This window comes from Typopeltis vanoorti, chromosome 7 (assembly GCF_054136105.1).
Source record: "Typopeltis vanoorti isolate ZY-2024b chromosome 7, IOZ_Tvanoo_1.0, whole genome shotgun sequence".
Classification (NCBI taxonomy): Eukaryota; Metazoa; Arthropoda; class Arachnida; order Uropygi; family Thelyphonidae; genus Typopeltis; species Typopeltis vanoorti.
The window spans coordinates 70,335,666-70,359,520 of NC_143555.1; the positions used below are offsets into that span (position 1 = coordinate 70,335,666).

Consider the following 23,855-nt stretch of genomic DNA (forward strand, 5'->3'; position numbering starts at 1 on the left):
AAAAAAAACTCAAAGTGGCTGGTACAGAGAAAATGGAGTAACACTATTGTATAAATTAAACATAAAAACAGAACGCATAACATTACATGCATGGAGCATGTTGTGTTAGTCACTATTATGAGAGTATGTTCTGTAGTTTTCAGCGAAATTAAATTCTGGCTGGGTGAGTGATCTTATTAAGGTTTTCCCAATGTCAGCTATTATCATTCCCTGGTTTCTGTTAAGAAACCAGGTTCACAGAAAACCCCCAACAACAACCTTCCATCACTCAATACAGATCATTCTTATGCAAGTACAGTGTCTGAGAAGATTGCAAAACGTTTTAAACCTTTCAACATCAAAGTTGCTTTCAATCAGGTCAAGACTGTCTGTCACGTTTTAAGATAGCCAGAAGACATTAATCCTTTTTTTTTCAAACACTGTGGAGTGTACAACATTCCATGTGCTTGGGGTTTAAACCATATAGGACAAACGTCGAGAAACCTCGAAATCCGAAAAAAAAAGAACATATAAGAAATGTTAATGACAGAACAGACAACTCAGGTCTAGGCCATCATTTTGTGATTACTAACCATACCATTGATAGGGATAGCAGCTCCATGCCTTACCTAGAGGATTTCCGTTGTAGAAATGAAGCCGTTGTAGTGCTCCGTTCTGGAGAATATCTTAACAGAAACCAGGGAATGATAATAGCTGATATATGGAAAACCTTAATAAGATCACTCAGTCTGCAGAGCCTTTGTAGCTCAGTGGATGTGGGGTTTGCATACCATGGCGCTTGACCGCACGAATGAAGACACGGTGTTTCGAATCTAGTCAGCGACTAGAGGATATTTTTCTAAGACTTTTTTCGATCGGTTCCCGAGTTAATCGATCTCTGGCACGGGCTAGCGGGTTTTTTCTCCCGGAAACTCGGGTTTTTCGTCCCGTAAACTCAAGAAAATCGACCGTAGAACACACACTATTTCAGACATTAAATATATTCTGTTAGGGTCAGGGACCACGAGTTGGCGGCACTTGTTGAGCTGCCTCTTCACTGCGTGCCGCTTAATTAGTGATAGCCTTGGGCCAGCTATCTCTGATTGGGTACCAGTAAAGATTGAACTGCCCACTCAGTCTCCAAAAAGTTAGATAGGGCTAAAAGCGGCCTCTCCTACTCCCTATACAGGATTAAAAAGGCATTAGCTGATTTTTTTTTTTTTTTGGCAGAATTTAATTTCGCTCAAAACTACAGAATGTTCTCTGATAGCAGTGACTAACGCAACACGCTCCATGCGTGTAATGTTACGCGTTCTGTTTTAATGTTTAATTTATATGATAGTGTTGCTCCATTTTCTCTGTGCTAGCCACTTTGAGTTTTTTACTCTTACCGTTATAAGCACTGAAGAAGCCGGACAGCCCTGTTGGCGAAACTTGTTTGTATTAGATGTTTATAAATCATGGTCAATTAAAGATCAATATATATTACAATTTAATTATATGTCTATTTTTTTCACTTAGAATAGTCAAGAGAAATTTAGGAAGAGTTCTTTAGGAATAAGGCAATGTAGTTTTCTGCTGTGAAAGCATTGTTATATCCCCGTTTTTCTTGTTGTATCTTTAATTTACTTTTCTTTACTTATAGTTTTGTATCTCTTACTCTCAGACTTCGGTTGCCGACAAATTTGTATAGATTTAAGACTGCGCCAGCCGGCAACTAAATTCTGATACACTATCTAAAATACTTAAGGAAAATTGTAGGGATCAAGATATATGCAGTCGTAGTCCCTATTCTCATATCACTATTGGTTTCCCCTTTAAATGCAACGGCACGAAATTTTCCAAACGGTAATTCAAATCCGCAGAAAATATGACAAACTCAATTGATTATGTAAAAGAAACACATTTATTATTTCACAAAGACAAGTATACATGTTATTTAAATTCTTAACCTTAAAAGAGTCTGGGTTCCCCCTTAATTAAACACATTTAAACTTCTGCACTATGATCTCTTACTACACATAAATTCCTCACTTCTGTACATATATCTATTCTCAGACTCTCACAATTAAGTTACTTGATAATATCATATATGAAACATTATATATAAACACTAGACAATTCAGTAAATCTGACATGTAATTCTCTAGGACAATAGTGCTTATTTCTACTTAATTCTCTCCCCCAAAATATCTGTTAACATTTAATTACTTTCTGAACATATGACATCACTTTTCTTAAATCACTAAAACAGTTCGGAGCTCGGCCTCCTGTTTCGGCTGAAGCCTAATATGTTTTCCTCTTAGCAGTAGACAAAAGTATCCAAATTACAGACAGTTCTTGTGGCACATCACGTAAATAGCGCGTGTTCTTAACTTCTGTTTCTTTACTCCACGGATACTTTAATCCTACATTAATATAAGAAAATCTTCGCTTACCATTCTTGCTTTGACTAGGTATTCTGATCTGTTCACTGTATCTCCTCTGATGGCTAGCTTTGTTCCTTTGTTCTACACGAACCGAAAACACTCATGCACAGATCTGTACGCTGACATGGATTTCATCAGCGGCTCTTTCTCGAAAAAATGCGTTTGAACACATTGTAGTTGCAGCTTTGACCGATGTAACATGCATAGCAAGGGGAGATCCTTGCTACACGTGGCAGCAAGCTCTACATAACTCTCCTATGGGAAACTTGGTGCTGACGAAACTCGGAGACCAGACACAAGCGATCGAGGTAAGAGACAAGAGGAAAGCGATAAGAGAGCGATTCGAACTCCTGCCGAAACTTTTATACTTCGGAACAGCTCCCTCCCTCGGCGGTGTCGTCACGCATACTGCGGCAGCCGATTGGACGCCGTGGCTACGAACTGTCTTTACATGCCTTAAACTTGTACTTAGCTTATACATATTTATTTGTTAATACTACATGACTTTCTAATTTAATTCATTCACAATTACTATCTTAATAAACTTATGGGTGGGCTATCTTAACAGTGTTTGGAATTTATACATCTGGATATTTACATTTTCTTAGGACATTATACGGTACACTCCCATCCGGGGCACAAGCATGTCCTTATCCCTTGCTTTTGAGGTAACTTAATGTTGGGTGGGAAAAAGGGATGACTCATCAATTTTTCTGACACACAACAGCATGTTTCCTGTAGTGTTCTCTATCCCGTGTCACTGCCAATGATTTGCAGGGCTCATTGAACGATCCATCTCTAATATACAGTCTCTAGAAATAGCAGTAGTAGTGATATGTGGAGACATGGCCTATAACCAAAGCACAGGAGAGGAAGATGTAGGTAGCGGAGATGCTGATGTTGAGATGGATGAGTGGTGTGGCAAAGAAGGACAGGATAAGGAATGATTACATCAGAGGGACGGTTAAGGCGGGACCAATTGGCAAGAAGATACAAGAAAGTAGGCTGAGGTGGTTTGGACATGTAGAGAGGAAGGGTGAGGAATATGTTGGTAAACGAGTGGAGTATATGGAGTTGGAGGAAAATAGCAGGCCCCAGCTCAGGTGGAGGGATAAGGTGACAGAGGATCTTAGAGAGAAAGGATGGAGTCCGAAGGACGCCCTGGACCGGAGAACTTAGAACAGGAAGGTTAAAGATCGGTGCGCCGACCCCGTTTAACATGGGATAAGGCATAGTGAAAGAAGAAGAAGAAGTGATATTGCTAAAACAGTATTCTGTTCTGTTTTTTATCGATCTGCAAGCGGCACGTGTGGTTTTGAAACCAGAGATCCTACTGAATAGGGTTGGTTTGTTGTTTTTGATGTTTATGCATTCTGTCAGTATATGGCACGTGTTCTCCTAGCTGATTTACTTGTTGTGTGGATGAAAAACTCGAGTTTCTAGGAGAAACCTAAACATCTCTGGATGTTACTACTTATGTTTTTGCCAAAATCATTTAATGTAATTACAATAAAATAACATTGTGATTGAATTCCATAAAAATAATATCATATATAGCTTCCCATTTCAGATTAAGAATACATTATCAAACGCAAATATTTCAATTTTGTAGATCTTTTTAGAATAAATTTGATTATGGATGCACAGCTATGTTTCATAAAATTTGGGAAAGGTTTAGAAAACCAAGGAAGGGGACGCTAAATAAAATGGCGGCTTGGTTGTAAAGATGCTTATTGGAAGTAGAGAATAATGTCAAAAGGAAAATTTTAAGTTATTGTATGCTTCAGTTTATACACGTTTCTTCTTTTGTTAATTAAAATGTTTTGAAGGAATGATTATTGTTTCCGGTTTAAGTAGAAAAATGCTGCAGTACAATTTAGTAATAATTTATTTCATTAGAGACATTCTAGAACAGAAGTTCGTATCGTGATGAATATGGATAGAAAACAGATATCTGAGCACAGGAGTTTGGAAGGATAATTTTGAATGAAAAATAATAGTCAGCCATTCCTAGAAATAATAGGATGAGAGAAGCATAAATCATATAAAGATATCGGAAAACAAGTTCAGGTGAGAATGGTAAGAATTTCGAACTCTTATTTACACATAATATATTAGAAGGTTGAACGCAATAATAAATACTACAAACATAAGAAAAAATATATAATCGATTAAAAAAACAAACATATAAAAAAAACAAAGCCATGTAATAAAAATGACAAAACTAGTATCAACCAACAATACACAACCAATCACTTCTGTCATGCAGCATAACATTTTAACATCAGTTAAAACAGTACACAACCCCATCACTATCAGAAACAACCATACTATTAACAAAAAGCCAACACCAAATAACTCTGGCGCTGGAGTAATATAATACAGAACTTGAGAGTAGTGGGAATTGGGGAGGAACCAATGATAGTGATCTAATCTGATATTTTAAATCAGTCAAACCAACAAAATTGTCCATTGTTGTAAGTGAAGTGTTGCATCTTCATCCAGTTGGTGAAAGTTGAATATTGCAAACTCAGGAGACATCCTTGCAGCTATATCATGGAATGAGGAGTTGCATGGGAAGGAAATCAATTCTCCTTAGTCTCTACTCAGGAAGTATCTGCAGGGCCAGTGACTGAATGTATTCCAAAGGTCAGGAGGTTAAATAAGGTAGGTGTAAAATAGATGACTGAAGAAATAAGGTGTGCAATCTGGGAAAAAAAAAAAGGCATTGTGGAGGTAGCACAAGATGAATGGAGATAATCAGCTACATGAGTACCACAAAGAGCAAGCAAGGAAGGTGACTCACTTAATAAGGATAGCAAAAGTGTGGTATACGCAGCAGTTAGCAAATGACACTAAAAGAAATCCTGGTGAGTTTTTTCGATATGTGACCAGATGTACAGCATTTACCAGTCCTGTATAACATTATTATGTGTACAGCATTTGAAATATTTTATTCACCTTAACAGAAAGAGTAAACTACGAACATACATTAGTTGTTTATTCTGAGGAACTTTTTCATTATTATTATTTGACACCTCCAGGGAGTCCAAAGACTCATCGAGAGAGAGAGTTCATGTAAAATTATTTTTTGATTATACGTCAAACTTTTAAAATTCTACAAAATTATCGTCAATCAATGTAATCTAAATTTATGTAATACCAACATTTTATGTTTTGTTTTTACTACTATAATTTACATAGTGTATGTTTAATGCATGTAATTTGTATTCTGTTTTGTAAAACTATTTACCTATTTTTACTGTGCAATTCACAACCATCTGTAACAAATTTTAACTGGGATAATGCCCTTAATAAATGTTATTATTATTATCATAAAACAAAGTTTAGATATGATATCTGTTGCTTTTAAATTTCATTCATAAAATAAACAATTACACGTGAAAGCAAAAGCTGTATTTTCCCTTTTTTTTTTTAATAATAAAGGTAATTTAAGTTATTGTTAGTTTGAGGTCTTTCAGTACTTCACTCATGTCGATACAAAATCGATTGTGGAGTAGAGGAGACCATGAAACGATATATTGACCATGGTTATAGTAATGATAATTTAAAGAATGATATTTTATTGTATGTTTCAAAATCAAAATTTACCTGTAGACATTGTATTACAAGTGTTGTTTTTGATATCATAGATCCCAGGTATTCGCAGAAGTGATACTTTGCTATATCTTTTTTTATATGTTTAAAAATTGGAAAGTTTATAATTATTTTAAAATATTTAATTATTTTTTAATAATCAGGTTTAAACCATGTCAGTAAAAAGAAAATGAAGGGATTGCAAACTGACAGATAATTTGAAAATAGAGTATCCATTTATTAAGGAGTATGAACAGGAGGGATATGTTTCATGTACAATCTGTTTGGGAAATTTTTCTGTGACCTCTGGAAAAAATCACGATATCACAAGGCATTTAGCTTCTGATAAGCATAAGAAAGCTCTATAGGCAGCTTCTTCATCTGTAAAGATGAAGAAGCTACCAATTTTCTCTGTCAAACTGAATTTGGGATGAAAGAAAGAGAATTAGTGATTGCAAAGGCTGTGTTTTCTTTCCATACCATATATCACAATCAAACTTTTAGATCCATGCACTGTACAACCAAACTGACCTGCAAATTCACATGTGCAAGGAAAAAAGCAGAAGCTATCATGAAGAATGTATTAGCACCATATGCATTGAAAGAGCTTGGTAAGGAATTACAAAATATAAACTTTATATCTGCGTTTTCTGATGCATCAAACCATAAAGATGTAAAACTTTTTCCTACTATCATTCGTTATTTTGATTCAAAAAGTGGTGTGAAGAATAAGATTATTGATTTTGTGTTCAAAATCAATAATCTGGGGAAACTGCAGAGCTTATCAGCAATTCTATCTTAACTGTTCTTGAAAAAAACAATTTATCTAAGAAGGTTGTTGCATATTGTGCTGATAATGCAATTACCAATTTTGGTGGTGTAGCTAGAAAGGGTATTAACAATGTCTTTGCTATATTGAACAGAAGTTTAGAGCAAAATATTATTGGAGTAGGTTGTGCAGCTCATATAGTTCACAATGCCATTCAAACTGCTGCTGATCTTTTACCACTAGACATAGAGTCTATTGTAACAAAAATTTATAGCCATTTTTACATTTACACTGTCAGAGTAGAATCTCTGTGGAGAAGCAGAAGTTGAATATCACAAAATACTAGGCTACAGTAAAACTAGATGGCTAGCTTTAATGCCTGTGATCAAGAGGATTCTGAAATTATATAGTCCATTGAAGTCATATTTCTTATCCCTTGATAAGTGTCCAAGAATAATTGAACTCTTTTTCAATGATAATACCTCTCGGTTGTGGTTAACATTTCTTCATAGTCAGGCATCAGTATTTGAGACTATAGTCAGAAACATTGAAGGAAATGACTGTACAATAACGGAAGTCTCAGAGAAACTTGATATGCTAAAAGCAAAATACAGAGAATGTCTCGAATCAAACTACGTTCCTATTGGCATAAGACGAGATTTAAGAATTTTAGAAAATGAGGGAAGCATAAAAAAAAGTTGTTTATTTCTCATGTTAAAACTTTTTACAGTAACTGCTCGGAATATTTGGACATGTGTAGGGTTCATATATTTTTGAAAAAAAATACGGGACACTTTCAGTTTGAATAAACCAAAAAAATTTTTTTTTTTTCTTATTTACGAACATTAGCAAAGGGAAAAGAATTTAATTAATTATAGCAATCTTAAAATTGAACTTTAAACAATACTAAATCATTGATCTTTGCCTGTGATATACTTCTCAGATGACTGTATTTTCTCAAGTAAAGAATGATTATGTTTTACCAAGTTATGAAATTCCGCACAGTCCTCATTGAAAAACACTTTAACAATGAGCCACAGTTTCTACAGATAACTTATTCTTTTCGTTTGTCCATAAGGAGTTCATCTGGGAAAACAGTCTTTCAATACTAGCATTTGTGCCAGGAATGCAGCAGAAGAACTCAACAATCTTCTTCAAATTTATTAATTCATTTACTCTAACACTGTTGAATAATTCATACAAATTTTTCCTGTAGATTTTGCTTTAATTTCTTCTTTCTTCTCTGTAATTTTTCAAGATCATCACCTCATCAAACAGTTCAGGTTCATTGATTTTTGTGTTTGGGCAGATCTCTTCAATAGTTGTTACACTTTTCTGCACACTTTTCCAACTGAGACTGGCTTCTGGATTCTTCAATAAAATTCAAGACAAACTTTCAAAAGTAAGAGTGTCAGAAGACCATTCTTGGATGTATTTTATACAGGTGTTATAAAATTCATTTTTATAATTACCATAATTCTTCTCAGTGATGAGTCCATCTTCAATTAATACCTTCAGTAAGGACTGTTATTTCCTTGTTGCAGACTCATTATTTAGTCTCTGATGAAGTTTCTCTAAGAGGCTTTCAATAATGGATTTTGCTTCAGCAAGAGTGATTCTTCACCTTCAATTGCACAAATTATTGCATGAAACATTTCAGATCGGCATTCTAGAAATGTGGCTATTAGCTCTGAAACTGGATTACTAAAGAAATTTTTTAGAAGCAATGGTGGTTTATCAAATGAAAGAACATATGATTTGAGAACTTCGTACATCTCATTCATCCTTTTGAGAGCAGGGTACGGAGACAACCATCGCGTTTTTGAGTGCCCTAACACTGTTTTGTACTCAGTATTTAAAAAGTTGCAAAAACCTTTGAGTGTATGCACTCTAACAGTATAGATATAAAAATGCTGATATAATTTTTCAATGACAGCTTGAACGTCCATGGACAATGTATCAGCTGCACATTGTACAGCATTATTTATGATATGGGATGAACAACCAACTCCTATCAATGTAATTCAATTTTGATATCAATTTATGAAAAACATTGTTCTTTCCTCTTCTAGAACTTCAACCAAAATTTGTATTAGTATTATCTGCTGACAAGGCAACAACTTGCTTTTCAATATTTCACTTTGTCACTAGTTGCCATGCATATTCTGTACATTGGTCTGCAGTTTCACACGGTAAATCTAAAAACTCTAGAACCATAGTTTTGATGGCCTCTTCTGGTATGAAGTATCGAACTAGAACTGGAACTATTTTCAAAGCACCGTGGTTAGAACTGTGTATTATTATCGACACATAATTAACTTTCTGAAGTTCGTTTCTGAAAACAGCCATTGCATAAGGTGCTAATGCACTCACAATTATAGCTTAAGTCTTCTTTTGATCGCAGGTGAACTTTTTGTCATATAGTTTCCGGATTATTTTCGACGTGCAGTCCATCGAACTGAAACTCTGATTGTGCATGTATACATGATATGCAAATGTAGCTTCATCAGCTGTATTTGCATATCATCAAAACAGTGGATGAAATGGAAAGAAATCCATTTCTTTCCATTTCATCCATTGTTTTTTTTAGAAAAATAATCTGACACTTTACTACTTACACTTGCATTTGTTGCTAATTTGTATCTCTTTGTAGGGATGTGCTTCTATTTTACACCAATGTGTTCTATGCATCATTCCCATAATCTGCTGTGTTGTCCTCACAGTTGTAACAAATGTCCATGAAATTTCAAGTCCCTATCTATCATCATCCCCTCCCCCCAGCTTTTTCATATTCTCCACCTCTGCTAAAATATTCCCACAATCCTATACTCTGCATCCCATCTTTGCTTCCCAAATTTCAAAACCTTCACTTTGTAACATTATATTGAATTTCCATATACTTACCCATTCAGACAGTCTATTTAGGTCCTCTTTCAGAGATACAACATCTGCAACTTCTAATAATACGCCCCAACTTTGCATCATCTGCAAACATCTGTACATCACCATTTAAGGCCTTCTAATGTCATTTAGATACAAATTAACAACAATGGCGCAAAACAGACCCCTGGAGAATGCCACCTAGTGACCTTCCTCTTACTCCCCCCCATATGCAACTTAATGATACTTTTCAGACAGCCAATCTCAATCAAATGTGCTAATCTACTATGCAACCCCCACCTGTACCAATTTAACTACTAGTTTGTCATGTGACAATCTATTGAAAGTCTGCAAAATCTAAATGTCCCTACTGTATATGCATCCCCTTGTCCAATGTATTCATTACCTTGTTATAAAAAGTAAGCAGATTGCTAAATGATCTTCCTTTAGCAAACCCAGGCTATCCATTAAAGAGAATTCTACTGCTGCAACCCAGTTCTGAATCCATGTCCTCACTAGCTTCTCCAACACCTTGACCACAACTCCAGACAAGCAGATTGGTCTATAATTCAAAGCTGTAGTCTTATCACCTCCTTTATGAAGCAGAACAATTTTGCAATCTATCCACTCCTTGGGAACCTAGGCTAATTTAAGACTCATGTTAAAAATATAAGCTAAAGTTGTTAACTCCTGGAACATTCCATCAAAACATGCAGTGATATTTCATCAAGTCCTATGGCCTTGATGACATCAAGTTTACTCAATTCCTCATACACCTCCTGCTCAATCACCATCACTGGTTCCTCCCCATTCTCACTGCTCTCAAGTTCTGCATTATGTTACCATTCCAAAGATGAAATGCTTTAATGTACCGCCTCATTAAATAACTCTATTGTATTCTCCTCAATGTTTATCATCCTCTCATAATCAATCTTCCTTCTACTGTTATGTGACCAGATGTACAGCATTATGCTGTATTGTACATCATTTACCGGTCCTGTACAGCATTAGTATGTATACAGCAAAACGTACAGCATTTGAAATATTTTATTCACTTTAACAGAAAGAGTAAACTACGAACATACATTAGTTGTTTATTCTGAGGAACTTTTTCATGTAACATTATTTTTTGATTATATGCAAACTTTTAAAGAGTATTTTCAGTTGTGAGTAAATTATGGACTGCCAAGAAAACACAATTAAAACTTGAGACAATAAAGGCCATTCTTATTGTGAAATATCAGAGGATGATGAATTATTGAAAAGAATTCATTCTTCCGAAAAATATGTTTAAATTGTTCATTTGGAGAGTTTTAATAGATATTCATTGTATAAGATAAATAAGTTTTGTGTGATATTTACTTTTAATAAATATCTATTTATTGTATAAATAAAATAAGTTTCTTTGGGATATTTACTTTTGCATCCATTATTGAGAATTTAAATAAAAATTTCTTGATAGTTTAGCAGTAACAATATTATTAATTAGTAATAATAACAAGAATAAAAGCAGAATATTTTATTGAAAAGGTATGATTTGTTTCTGTTGGGATAAGAAGAAATACAGCATAGAAGGCAAACCTGCAAAGCAGGAAACAAAAGTTATGCAACCAGTGGAATGTGTCCAGCATTGGTCCTTGGAGGGAAGGCAAACGTACAAAGCATGAAACACAAGTTATGCAACTAGTGAAATATGTCCAGCATTGGTCCTTGGATAATCTGGTCACTATATTCTACTGTATTCTTTCTTTTAGGCTTACATGGTGATCCAAATGCATTTTTGAAAATTATGGAAACAACTACCGTGTTTGAATAAAAACTTTAGTTTAATATAACTAAAATCTACATTCGACGTTTCAACCTTTATGTTAAGGTCATCTTCTGGAGCATACAACTATACACAGAAAACAAGCTACACTACAATCAAACTGGTTTGTTAAAGACACTGACCAACCGCTACAACAATTGTTGGCCTGACCTCTGGTGAAAAAAAAAAAAAAAAATCATACATCAACGTTAGAGTCCTATTATTAGTGTTATCTATTGATTGTAGAAATACATTGGGCACAACAACAACAAGTATCTATCTATATACATACATTAACATTATGTACACATTGGAGCCAGTTGGTATGGAATGGTTTCTAATACTAACTGAAGACTGGCTAGAGTCCTGACTTATGCTGGATCCTATATATTAGGTAGGCTGAATGAGTGCCATCCAGATCCTTGGAATTTTCATGCCATCTTTGTTGTTGATATTTGGGTGGTTTATCAGGATTTCGCAGGCTTCCTTAAATTTCCTTTCGTACCAGGTTTTGTGCGGTGTAAAGAGCAGGTGCTTTTCCAGTTGATTTGGTGTAAGGTGTTGAGTGTGTGGTCTGAGAAGCCTGCTTCACCATAATGGTTATATTTAATGTGTCTAATGTGTTCTTTCTTGCATATAGGGATTGTCGGTCCTGTTTCACCAATGTATGGTAAGTTACAGGTGCAGCGGATGCAATAGACTCCAGGATGTGCTAATGGGAGGAGAGGATCCTTAGAGGAGTTGAATATGGTTTTAAGTTTAGTGGGTGGTTTAAAGGTGGCATTGAGGTTATAATTTTGTAGGATTCTGTTGATTTTTTCTGATAACCCTTTAATGTATGGGATGGCTATGGTTTTACTGTAATCTAGATTCGTTTTTGTTGTAGTTTTATGGAGTATTTTATTAACAGTATTTTTGTTATAGCCATTCTTTATGAACGTGTCACTGATGATTTTTAGTTCTTGTTTCAGGGCTTGTGGTTAGAGCAAATTGTTGTAGCTCTGTTTTTAAGGGTGTTAATGACTCCATATTTTTGTGATGGGTGATGGTATGAATTAGCATGTATGTATTGGCCAGTGTGTGTTGGTTTTTGGTAGACCGTGAAGGATAGATTGCCTGAAGAAAGATGTGTGACTCGAATGTTGAACATAGATTTTAGTTATATTCAACTAAAGTTTTTATTCCAACACGGTAGTTGTCTCCATAATTTTCAAAAATATATTCTACTGTATAGTAACCAGATTATCCAAGGACCAATGCTGGACACACTCCACTGGTTGCATAACTTTTGTTTCCCTGCTTTGCAGGTTTGCCTTCCCTTGAAGGACCAATGCTGGCCACGTTCCACTGGTTGCATAACTTTTGTTTCCTACTTTGTGGGTTTGCCTTCCCTCCAGGCATATATTCTAAAATTGCTGTTTTTCTTCTTATCCCAACAGAAACATAATCATACCTTTCAATAAAATATTCTGCTTTTATTCTTGTTATTATTACTAATTAATAATATTGTTACTGCTAAACTATCAAGAAATTTTTATTTAAATTCTCAATAATGGATGCAAAAATAAATATCCCCAAAAAACTTATTTATTTTATTTATACAATGAATAGATATTTATTATTATTATTCCTGACATCTCCAAGGAGTCTGAAGACTCATCGCAGGAGGACACCTACAGCTGTCTCAACCACTACACCGAACCTCTACTACGAATCGTCTCCATCAACTGGCCACCACAACTAGTATTTTTTTGTCTGTAAATTGCGTGTGTTCTGAAGGGCCGATTTGTCTGTATGTGGGATGAAAAACTTGAGTTTCCGGGAGAAAAAAACCCAGCTACCTTCGTACGAGATCGGCTAACTCACCTTCGATTGAAATCGTCCAGATAAAGATTCCTCCTGTTGCGATGAGAATCAAACTTAGGCCTATTCCAATCGAAGGGCACAATGTATCATCGTTCTTCCAATTGCGCTACGGAGGCGTTAGCAACTTAAAAACAATCAAAAGCAACTTTTATTTAAGTTCTTAATAATATATGTAAAAGTAAATATCACACAAAACTTATTTAACTTATACAACGAATATCTATTAAAACTCTCCATTAAACATATTTTTCGGAAGAATGAATTTTTTTCGATAATTCATCATCCTCTGATATTTCACTCATAAAATCTTCACAGGAATCAACCATATTATATTTCACAATGAGAATGGCCTTTATTGTCTCAAGTTTTAATTGTGTTTTCTCTGCAGTCCATAATTTCTTCATAACTGAAAATACTCTTTCTGTAACAGCATTTGTCCCAGGTAACTGATTCCACTGATTTCTTTTATATTACCATAAGGCACTTTTTGTTTCTCAAAAAATGCAAATATCTCAACCCATTTATCTCCTGTATGAGTTTTTTCTCCTTCCATTCTTCAATTTTTGAATCAATTATTATGATTATTATTATTATATCACACCTCCAGGGAGTCCAAAGACTCATCGAGAGAGGGCATTAACTCTACAACTGTTCGTCTCAATACTCCACCAACCTTCATCATCTAACACTAACGGCAACTGCCACCACTAGTGCTTTCACAGACAATCAGAAAAACATCCATGCCCACGGTGGGATTTGAACCTGTGGCCTTTTGGCTGGAGAGTGGATACGCTAACCACTCGGCCAACCAGGCCGGCTGAAATGCTGTTACAGAAAGTATTTTCAGTTGTGAATAAATTATGGACTGCAGAGAAAACACAATTAAAACTTGAGACAATAAAGGTCATTCTCATTGTGAAATATAATATGATTGATTCCTGTGAAGATTTTATGAGTGAAATATCAGAGGATGATGAATTATTGAAAAAAATTATATACTTCTTTAAACAAGAAACCTCATCATAAAGGTTATTTTCATATATTCCATGATTTTTTCCAAAATTAGAATCTATATACTACAACAATGCCTCAAAATCATTTTACGAGGCTTTCATCAGGCCTGATATGGATTACTGTGCACAGATTTGGTTGCCAGGTTTTCAAAAGGATATTGAGATTTGAGAGGGTTTAGAGATGATTGACTAATTTGGTTTCTGTGATCTGGAATATGAGGACAGATTGAGAGAATGCAAATTACAGTCTAGTGGATAGAAGGAAGAGGGGGAGACATGATCAATATGGATAAGTTTGTAAGGGGAGTAATTACCAGATTAATGTGGATGAGATTATTTTTTTTTATAGAATATCTTGAGACAGAGAGAACAAGGGGCCATCACTGGAAGCTGAATAAGGTAGGTGTAAGAAGGGGGCGAGGTGTAAATTTTTTGCATGGAGTTTGGTGGGTGATTGGAATTGCATTGTTTCAAAGTGTAGGAAGTGCAGGTACAGTGAATGCATTTAAGTTGAGGTATGATGAGCTGTGCATGTAAAAGTGGGACCTCTCACAATGAGTCTCTTGACTTTATAGAGGTTTTGTTGATGATAATAATAATAATACCACCTAGTAAATAGACTTGGCAGTATCAAGAAAAAAAAAGGGGTGGGGGATCCAAATATAGTAAAACAAATTGACAAACTACAATAGCAGACAACAAAAATGAGTAAATTTTTGTTGTCTATATAAGGAATCTTATATAGACAATCCTTATATTTTGTTAATATAAGGAATCACGACGTTCCTTATATTAACCAACACACTACTAGGAAAAACTGCATAAAAATAAGAAATAAAATATCACATATACAAAAAAAATTAATGCACCAGCAAATCATTTTGACAACAATTTGTCAAAAAAATTCACAAACTGTGATTACAGGTAATGAAACATTGACACAAACATATTAACAAATGATCTATTGGAAAAGAACATAAAATATAATAAATAAAACAGAAATGCATTAACACAGCACCATGCTGAACATAAGAAAGAAAGAAAAAAAAACTCCATAAACATAATCGAAACAATATCACTGCTGGCGACATTCCTCATATAGTCATGTGATTTTGTTTAATTTGGAGTTATTGGAAAGCAGTATCTTTTGCATGCTAATACCATATTGATATTGTAAAAATATTATTTGAAACTTTTCTATATTATCATGCTAGAAAATTTACTCATACATTTTTTTATGAATTTATAAGTTGTTATTGAAGGGTGGGAAGAGGCAGTTAGGTTGGCCTGGCTGTTAATAAAATATGGTATTGCCGGATTTAGGATTACACTGAAGATTATAAAATAGTTGTCAACAGTAAGCACTACAGATTACTAGACAGCATGCTACATAGTAAAACAATAGAAGCACTGCAGCACCATTAAAAGTGTCTCTAAGTGCATTATTTATCGTCAGTCCACATTTCCGCCCAGATTTTTGAAAAGCAAGAAATAGTACAGCAGTCATTATTCAAAGAAAGTAGTTCTTATAGGGAACTTCAACTATGTTGACATAGATTAGAAAGTGAAAAGGATGGAAATGGCAGATATGCAGCTACAAAGAGATCTTTATTTGAAATATGATGAGAATCTTTGGTTTGGGAGTGCTGGATATGGATTTAGCATCAAGAGGATATGTGCATAACCAAGCTAAGATAACTTAGATATCCATTAGATATCTGATTGGTGAAAGTGATCATGCAGTCTTGACTGGAGAGGATGCAAAAGGTAAAATATTCAGCAAAGAAAAGTATGTGAAACTACAGAGCTGTTGATTATGATTAAGTTAGGAGACAGCTTGGAGCAGCACCATGCAAATAAAACTGTAAGAGAAGGAGACTTCATGTGGAGATCTTCAGATGTTTGCTGATGACGCAAAATTAGGTAAAATGATAAGGAATATTGCTGATGCTAATTTTATTATTATTACGTGACACCTCCTGGTAGTCCAAAGACTCATCGAAAGAGAGCACCCACTCTACAACTCTCCAAGTACTCAATCTACCACAAGCCGCATCATCTACACTACTGCCATCTACTCTCCTCTACCACCACTAGTATTTTTCACAAACATCCATGACAGGATCCGAAACCCTCAGCCTTTTTCTTGGAGAATGGATACGCTAACCACTCAGCCAACCAGGCCAGCAGGAAGATTTTAATAAACTTTTAGCTTGGACAAATGAGTGGGCAGTTGTAGTTTTAATATTAATAAATGCAAGGTACTGCACTCTTGGGGGGGTGCAGAGATATAAGGCTGCATACTATATTGGTGGAGCTGTGCTTCAGGAATTGGATGAGATTGAGGATCTTGGGATGATGGTAGTTAGTGCAATAAAGTTCCAAGGACACACGCTGCAAGTGTTGAGAGATTGCACATCGTATTGTTTCTATGATAAGAAATACATTAGTGTGTAGGGGGTAATGACATGGTGGTGGTGCCTCTGTATAAGGCATTGGTCTGACTACATATAGGACTTTTGTGCTCAAAGTTGCTAACCTAATTTTCATTTAGATGTGGAAATGCTTGAGAGGACCCAGAGTTGAATGACCAAAATGATATCAGGATTTTGGAGTATTGGTTGTGCAGGACAGTTGAGAGATAAGGACGTGGTATTGTAAAAGTCACAAGGGAGTAAGAGAGAGCAAATTATAGACCAGTCAGCATCTTAGAAGTTGTGGTTAAGTTATTGGAAAATTTGATTAAAGCCAGAATTCACGTATGGGTGCCTCTGCTTAATTTGTACATTTATGTGTGAAACTGTATTGGGGAAGGAGTAGACATTGCTTTGCGAAGAATAGGTTCTCATCTTAGTAATTTGCTCACATTTTATAATAAAGCTGAATAAAGGAAGTGCTATATCATGGTACTTCTGGGCATTTTAAAGGCATTTGATAGGATACTACAAGGAAATTTATTTCATAAATTGGAGTGAATGGGCTTGGGTAATATGGATGACATAGTGGCTGCTAGATATCTAAGAGTAGTATGTAAAGGAGTAAATTCCAGGAAAATGCAGGTGACCAGTAGTGTATTGCAGGACTCTGTAGGGGTGGGTGGGTGTGAGTATGTTGTTCCATCGAGTCGTTTTCAACTCCTGGTGATCCTATGAACATACATTCTCCATTCAGTTCTGTCCCTGACCATGTCTTTCAGAATTTCCAAGGGTGCTCCAGTTATTTCTTTAACTCCATCCACCCATCTAATTCTTGGTCTTCCTTCTCTCCTGCTTCCATCAACTTTAGCAAGCATCATCATCTTCTCCAGATTGTCATTTGCTCACATAATATATCCAAAGTATGACAATTTTTGCTTGATGATCATAGCTTCGAGGGAGCAATCTGACTTTATTCTGTCTATCACTGATTTAAGATCTTGCTTAAATTTGTCATTGCTTACTTTCCGAGTAATAATCTTCTAACTTCTTCAGTATAATAACCATCTTTATCAATTCAGGATCCTAGGAGCACAAAATTGTTAACTGCTTTCATTTTCTCCCCGTCTACTTCAAAATCATTAAGTTCACATGTTGCCATAACTTTTGCCTTTTTGAGGTTAAGTTTAAGACAGAATGCAATAATTCCTCCAAATCTTCTTTGCATTCTGCTAGCAAGGTGGTATCATCTGCATACCTCAAATTATTAATATTTTCCCACCAATTTTAATTCCAACTGGAGACTCCTCCAGCCCTGCCATTCTTAAAATGTATTCGCTGTACAAGTTAAACAAGTACGGAGATAAAATACATCCTTGTCGCACCTTTTACCTATTGTGAAATACTCAGTTTCTCCAAGATCTGTTCGGACAGTAGCTTCTTGTTCATAATAAAGATTCCTCAGAAGGTACTCCCATTGTTCTTAACACATTCCACAGTTTCACATGATCTACAGAGCCAAAAGCCTTGCTATTGTTGTGTCCTGAATAAACCAAGAAAAAGAATTACCAATTTTTATTCAGGAACAACTTTCTTTAAATAAGGGCAGAGAATGTGGTGTGTTGGCTATATACTGGAATGTGTTTATATGTATATAACACTAAAATAGGAGTAAGAAATTATATGACAAATGAAAGAAAATTGTAAGACCTAACCTGTTATGTATAAGGGTTAGATAATGAAATTATTTAAAATATTGAATTAATTTAAGAACCCCATTTCATGTGTCATAAGATAGCAAAATCTGTAAGTCAGAGTCCAAGGGTCACCTTTTGACCGTCCAGTGTTACATGTGCCACGGGGGGGGAGGGGGGGGGATTATGAGAAAGAGAAACTAGAGTGCCTTCTAAGAAAACACACCAAGCGCACGCGCGATGTAGTGGAAGGAGCGGGATGCAGTGACGAAAACCCATGTGACTGCATTGATGGGCATCGTGATATACGAGAAACGCCAGGAAGAGCAAAAAAAAACAAAAAGGTCAAGCAACACCCACTCGAGGCTTTTTTGGTTCCTGTTTCCTGACCTCTCGGACGTTGGTCCAGTCCGCACCGGCAGAGAAGTTCCACGCTGGCTGTGGAAGGTATGGGTCATCTGCCGCAGCATATGGAATAGTCCTATCTATTTCCTAGGACTAGGATAGCTAAGCAGTGTCGTGTGACGGAAGAACCAAGTAGATGCCGTCTGTTCTGGCTAAGCTCCTGAGCCATATCGCCCTTCCCATTGAGAATCTGGCCGTATAGTTGTCGAAGGTGATCAGACGAGTAGCAGACTGAGAAGAAGCCTTGATGCCCAGACAAGGCAGAAGAAAGGAATGCGTATCATTTCAGAGACGGTAATGTAGACTCTTGTATTATATATTCACGGTTGAGGAATTGTGTGTTTTCCTAAGAATATTTTGTGTAGTGGACTTAATATATGGAACTTTAGGAACTGTCTCCAACTTGGCATAGACCCATCTTTGTTTGAGAAATGTCTGCCTAGAAGGGCTATATTTAATTTGTATGAATTAATTGTGTTGTGTTAAGTGATATAACTAGTGACCACATGAGTGTAGAATGTGTGATAACTTGTGATGAGATAATGTTAAGTTGCATATAGAGGTGGTTCAAGCAAATTTGTTCATGTATTTAATTAGTAGTAATGAACCAGAGATCTTACTTAAATTTGATTCAGATTACCTAGTAGTAAGAATTTCATGTGTCTTTTCTTTAATTAATAAATATATTTCTTAGTACCTGCCTGATCTGGTTTAGCATATGAATTCAAAAGTCACTCACAAAAATCGAATTTAGCCGGAAGAACCCATGTGTATAATTAAATAAAGCGGACCACGACTGCATGCAAAATTATAGTGAACAGAAGTTAGATATTTATTGTAGTTTAGTTACTGTGTATAACTCTGAGAGAGCCATCCTGGATAAGAGCCTCATCTATCCTCGGTATTGGCTGGTGCAGTAAAAAATAAATTTGTCAATGCTTATCAGGTGGACTGTCTCAGAAGATATGTTAATGGCCGCGTCTCATTCCAGGACAAAGCCCTAATCATTAAGTATCCTACACGTGATTAAGCTTAAGAGCGGCCAAAGATTTTGTTTGTTTAAAAGGGGGAAGGATTTAAGAGAACAATGAGTTAAGTATAGACTAACATTAAAGGCTAAAAATATAAAAGAGAAATTATAAAAAAGAGTATATAACAATTAGAGCAGCCGGTAGGATTTATTTAGATAGATAGCATAGAACACGATATAACACTATAGTCAAGGAAACAGGTAGGCATTCTTTCGATATTCCTGTGCTCTTTCTATTATCCAACTCACATTGGCAATTTGATCTCTTGTTCCTCTGCCTGTTCATCTGGCATTTCTCTCTTCATGAATGGTTCCAGTCTTTTCTGAATGATCTTAAGTAAGACTACTTTCATGAGAAATCAGTGCTATAGTTCTGTAATTTTTGCACTCTCTCTTGCATCGCCTTTCTTCAATAAAGATATATAAACTGATTTTTTTTATTCCCTAAGCCATATAGTTGTGATCCAAATTCGTTGACATAGAGCTGTTAAAATTTAAACTGCCTCTTCTCTCAGGGCTTTGGCAGCTCAATAGGTAGTCCATCCAGAAGCGTAGCTAGAGGGGGGGGGGGGGTCCACCCCTGGCAACACTTTGAACCTTTTTGAACTTTTGCACTTAATTCTAAAATACAGTCTCGAGAACTCAGTTCCAAATATTGTAATACTACTGCAAATTTTCCTCACAATTGCTGTAAGTGTTGCTAGTTGTGAGAGGAGTTTTTCTAAATAAAATTTATAAAGAATTACCTATATTACTATGAAATAGACCTTCACCAATGTCATCAACGATTTTGCTAGCAGAAAAGCAAGAAAAATAACATTTTAGAATGTTGAAATTAAAGTTTTACTTCAAAAATAAACATAGATTTTTAATTTATTTCCCTATAAGTCGTTTCGACTTTTTGTAGTATTTTTGGTATGTATTGTGAGAGGGGTGGCAAGAGCTCTAGTTACACCACTGATTCCATTTCCTGGTGCCTTCTTACTGGATAGCTGTTGCAGTGCCCACCTCACTTCACTCTCCAGTGGTACTGGCTCCTGTGTATAATCCTGCTCTTCAAATTTCTCAGTAATTTTGGAGTCCTTTCTGTAAAGGGCTTCTGTATACTCTTTTCACGTTTCTTTGATGTGTCTGCAGCTTCTGTAAGATATTCTTTGTGTTTACTTTTCAATATTGTCACCTTGGTACTAAACTTCCCTGTTAGTTCTCTGATCTTTTTAAAAAGATCTCTTGTTTTGGTCTTCTTCTTGTTGGCATTCCTGGTTAAAGTATTTTTCCTTGTCTCTTCTGGCTTGTCGTTGAAACTCTGCATTCAAATGCCGTACTCCTTGCAAATTTCCTGTGGCCTTCATTTTCCTCCTTTCCTGAGCAGTTTTGATGGCATCTTCTGACAGCCATTTGGACTTCTTCTTACAAACTGTTGGAATATTCTTCTTTGCTTCTGTTTTAATTATATCTTTAATCTCTTCCCATAGTTCATCTGGTTCTCTTTCACACGAATTGAGTGTGTTGAATCTGTTCTGTATGCTAATATTGTATTCAGATGGTATGTTTCCAAGATCATATCTGATCGACATTTGTGTTATTTCAGTTTCCGTAATTTCACATGTATCGTAGCCACTTATAACCCATACTCTGTTCCACAGTCATGCACCTGGAAAAGTCTTGACAGACTGAATTGCACTTCTTCATCTTCTTTGTCTAAGTATATAGTCAATTTGATTTCTGTATTGTCCATCAGATGATATCCATGTGTACAATCTTCTTTTGTGCTGTTTAAAGAAGGTGTCAGCAACAAAGAATTCTCTGCATAAAACTCAATTAGTCTCTTCCCTGCAGTGTTACGAATACCTAAACCAAAATGACCTGTTATTCCTTGTCCCTCAGTGTCTCCCACTTTTCCATTCCAATCTCCGATAAGTAGCCATAAATCTCGCTTGGGTGTTGCATCTATCACTTCTTGTAACTTGCCATAAAATTCTTCAATATCTTCTTCTGGTGCCTCTGTAGTAGGTGCATAAACCTGAATGATGGTCATATTCATAAGAAGTAATATTAATATTACTTCTGTTTAATTTGTACATTAAAGATATAGGGCAGTGGTGGTGAACCTTTTTATGTGCGCGTGCCAAAAATTTACAATTCGAGTTGCTCGATTTGTAAAGATAAAAAATTAAATATTTATAATATTTTATAAATAATATTTTATTTTATTTATAATATTTATTTATTTATATATAAATTTATAATGTTATTCAGTGTAAAACTGATTATTGTGTTAGTAAATTGATTTTCATTATGTTGGTTTGAAAAAAAAAAAGAAAGAAACAGTAGTGAGAAAAATATTTATGCATTGTAACTCACCATCGAAGTTACCTGAGCAAGGGAAGCAGCAGAAGAATGTCAACTTGTCGGCGAAACGCTTACCATATTTACTCGAAAATAACTCGCCCTCAGGTATAACTGGTCCCCCTCATTTTACTTTACAAAAAAAGACATTAAAAAGTGTTGCATATGCCTCGCACACAAAAAATGTTTAAACATGTTCATATTGAGGTGATAGTAACTCGCTCCCTGCAGTTAGCAACACTCCCTCCCCAACAGCCATTATACTGCAGATGCAATAAAAACAAGTAGTTTTATTATATCCCTGATTAAGGTACAGAGGCTTTTGCAGTCTGTGTAGTATATTTCTCAACATATAGTGCAATTAGAGACAGCTAGAATAAAAACGGTGCTAACTAATGAATCACATGTCCCCTCTCACAGAAACTATGCTGTATAGACTCAAGCAAAACTATATGTTTCACCGGAAACAATATCTAACTACAAACTTTTGTCCAATTTTTCAATTACATGAAATAAGTGTTTGTTTTATTGCATTTGAAATTCTTGATGTCATTATGACAGATCACAAAGGCTAACTTCAAATAAAATTCTACCACAAATTGAAATATACCATATAATGCATATGTGAGTTTCTGTGCTAGCTCAAATGCAAACAAGAAGAAATAAAATTCAACCAAAGGTTGAAACTTTGTGTGAGTTGAGCCCACTGATAAAGAAAGTTCCGTCAGAACAATAAACCACACTCCGTCGTGAATGTGTTAAAACTAAGAAATATATCGTGAGTGTTGTTATGACAGTTTCACATGTTATGAAATTCGGTTGAAGAGAATTAGCATTTCAACTCAACAATTGTAGGTTACCTTTGTCTTTGGGTCAAGCGACCTTTTGTTAATACCACACCAATCATATTATTATTATTACTACCACCACCCCAAGACCTCATGGAGTCAAAGACTAATCTTGGAGGTCCTTTTATCACACACACAGCTCATCATACCATGTTTTAAACACATTCAAACTCTTTGCAGACACCACATTCTCAGGCAAGGCATTCCAATCATTCACAACTCTGCACGAGAAAACCTCCCTCACTCCCCTACTCACACCATCTTTATACAGTTTCCAGGGATGACCTCTGGTTCTCCCCTGATCTCCTGCTATTTTCTGTAAAACTTCTCCAGCATTGATCCTATAACAACCCCTTACCAACTTGTAGGTCTCTATCATATCTCCCCCTCTTCCTCCTGTCCACCAGACTCTGCAAATTACATCTTCTCAATCTTTCCTCATACTCGACATTCCAGAGGTCAGAAACTACCTTAATCAGTCTCCTTTGGACCCTTTCCAACATCTCTTCATCCTTCTGAAAACTCGGTGACCAAATCTGGGCAATAGTCCATGTGTGGCCTAATCAAAGCCTTATACAACGGAACAAGAATCTCCCTACTTCTACAAGTCAATGTCCTCTGCATCATTTCCAGAAGCCTTTGTGTTGTCTTCACAATTTTGGTGATGTGTCCCCTAAATTTTAGATCCTTATACACTATCACCCCTAGATCTCTTATTTCCTCTACCTCCAACAATATATTCTCACCAAGCATAAATTCTGCATCCCATCTTTGT

General features: G+C 35.6%; 1 protein-coding gene across 2 annotated transcripts in view; it reads left to right on the forward strand.

Annotated features, from left to right (window-relative positions):
• The first annotated feature begins 4,148 nt into the window (after positions 1-4,148).
• LOC150104765 (uncharacterized) overlaps positions 4,149-23,855 on the forward strand; it is a 37,853-nt gene continuing 18,146 nt past the window's right edge. Inside the window, exon 1 of one of the 2 annotated variants that reach the window (XM_090395946.1) lies at positions 4,149-4,487. The gene's annotated coding sequence lies outside the window, so the exon portion shown is untranslated. The remainder of the gene's footprint in view (positions 4,488-23,855) is intronic. The other variant, XM_090395947.1, reaches the window with a different exon arrangement.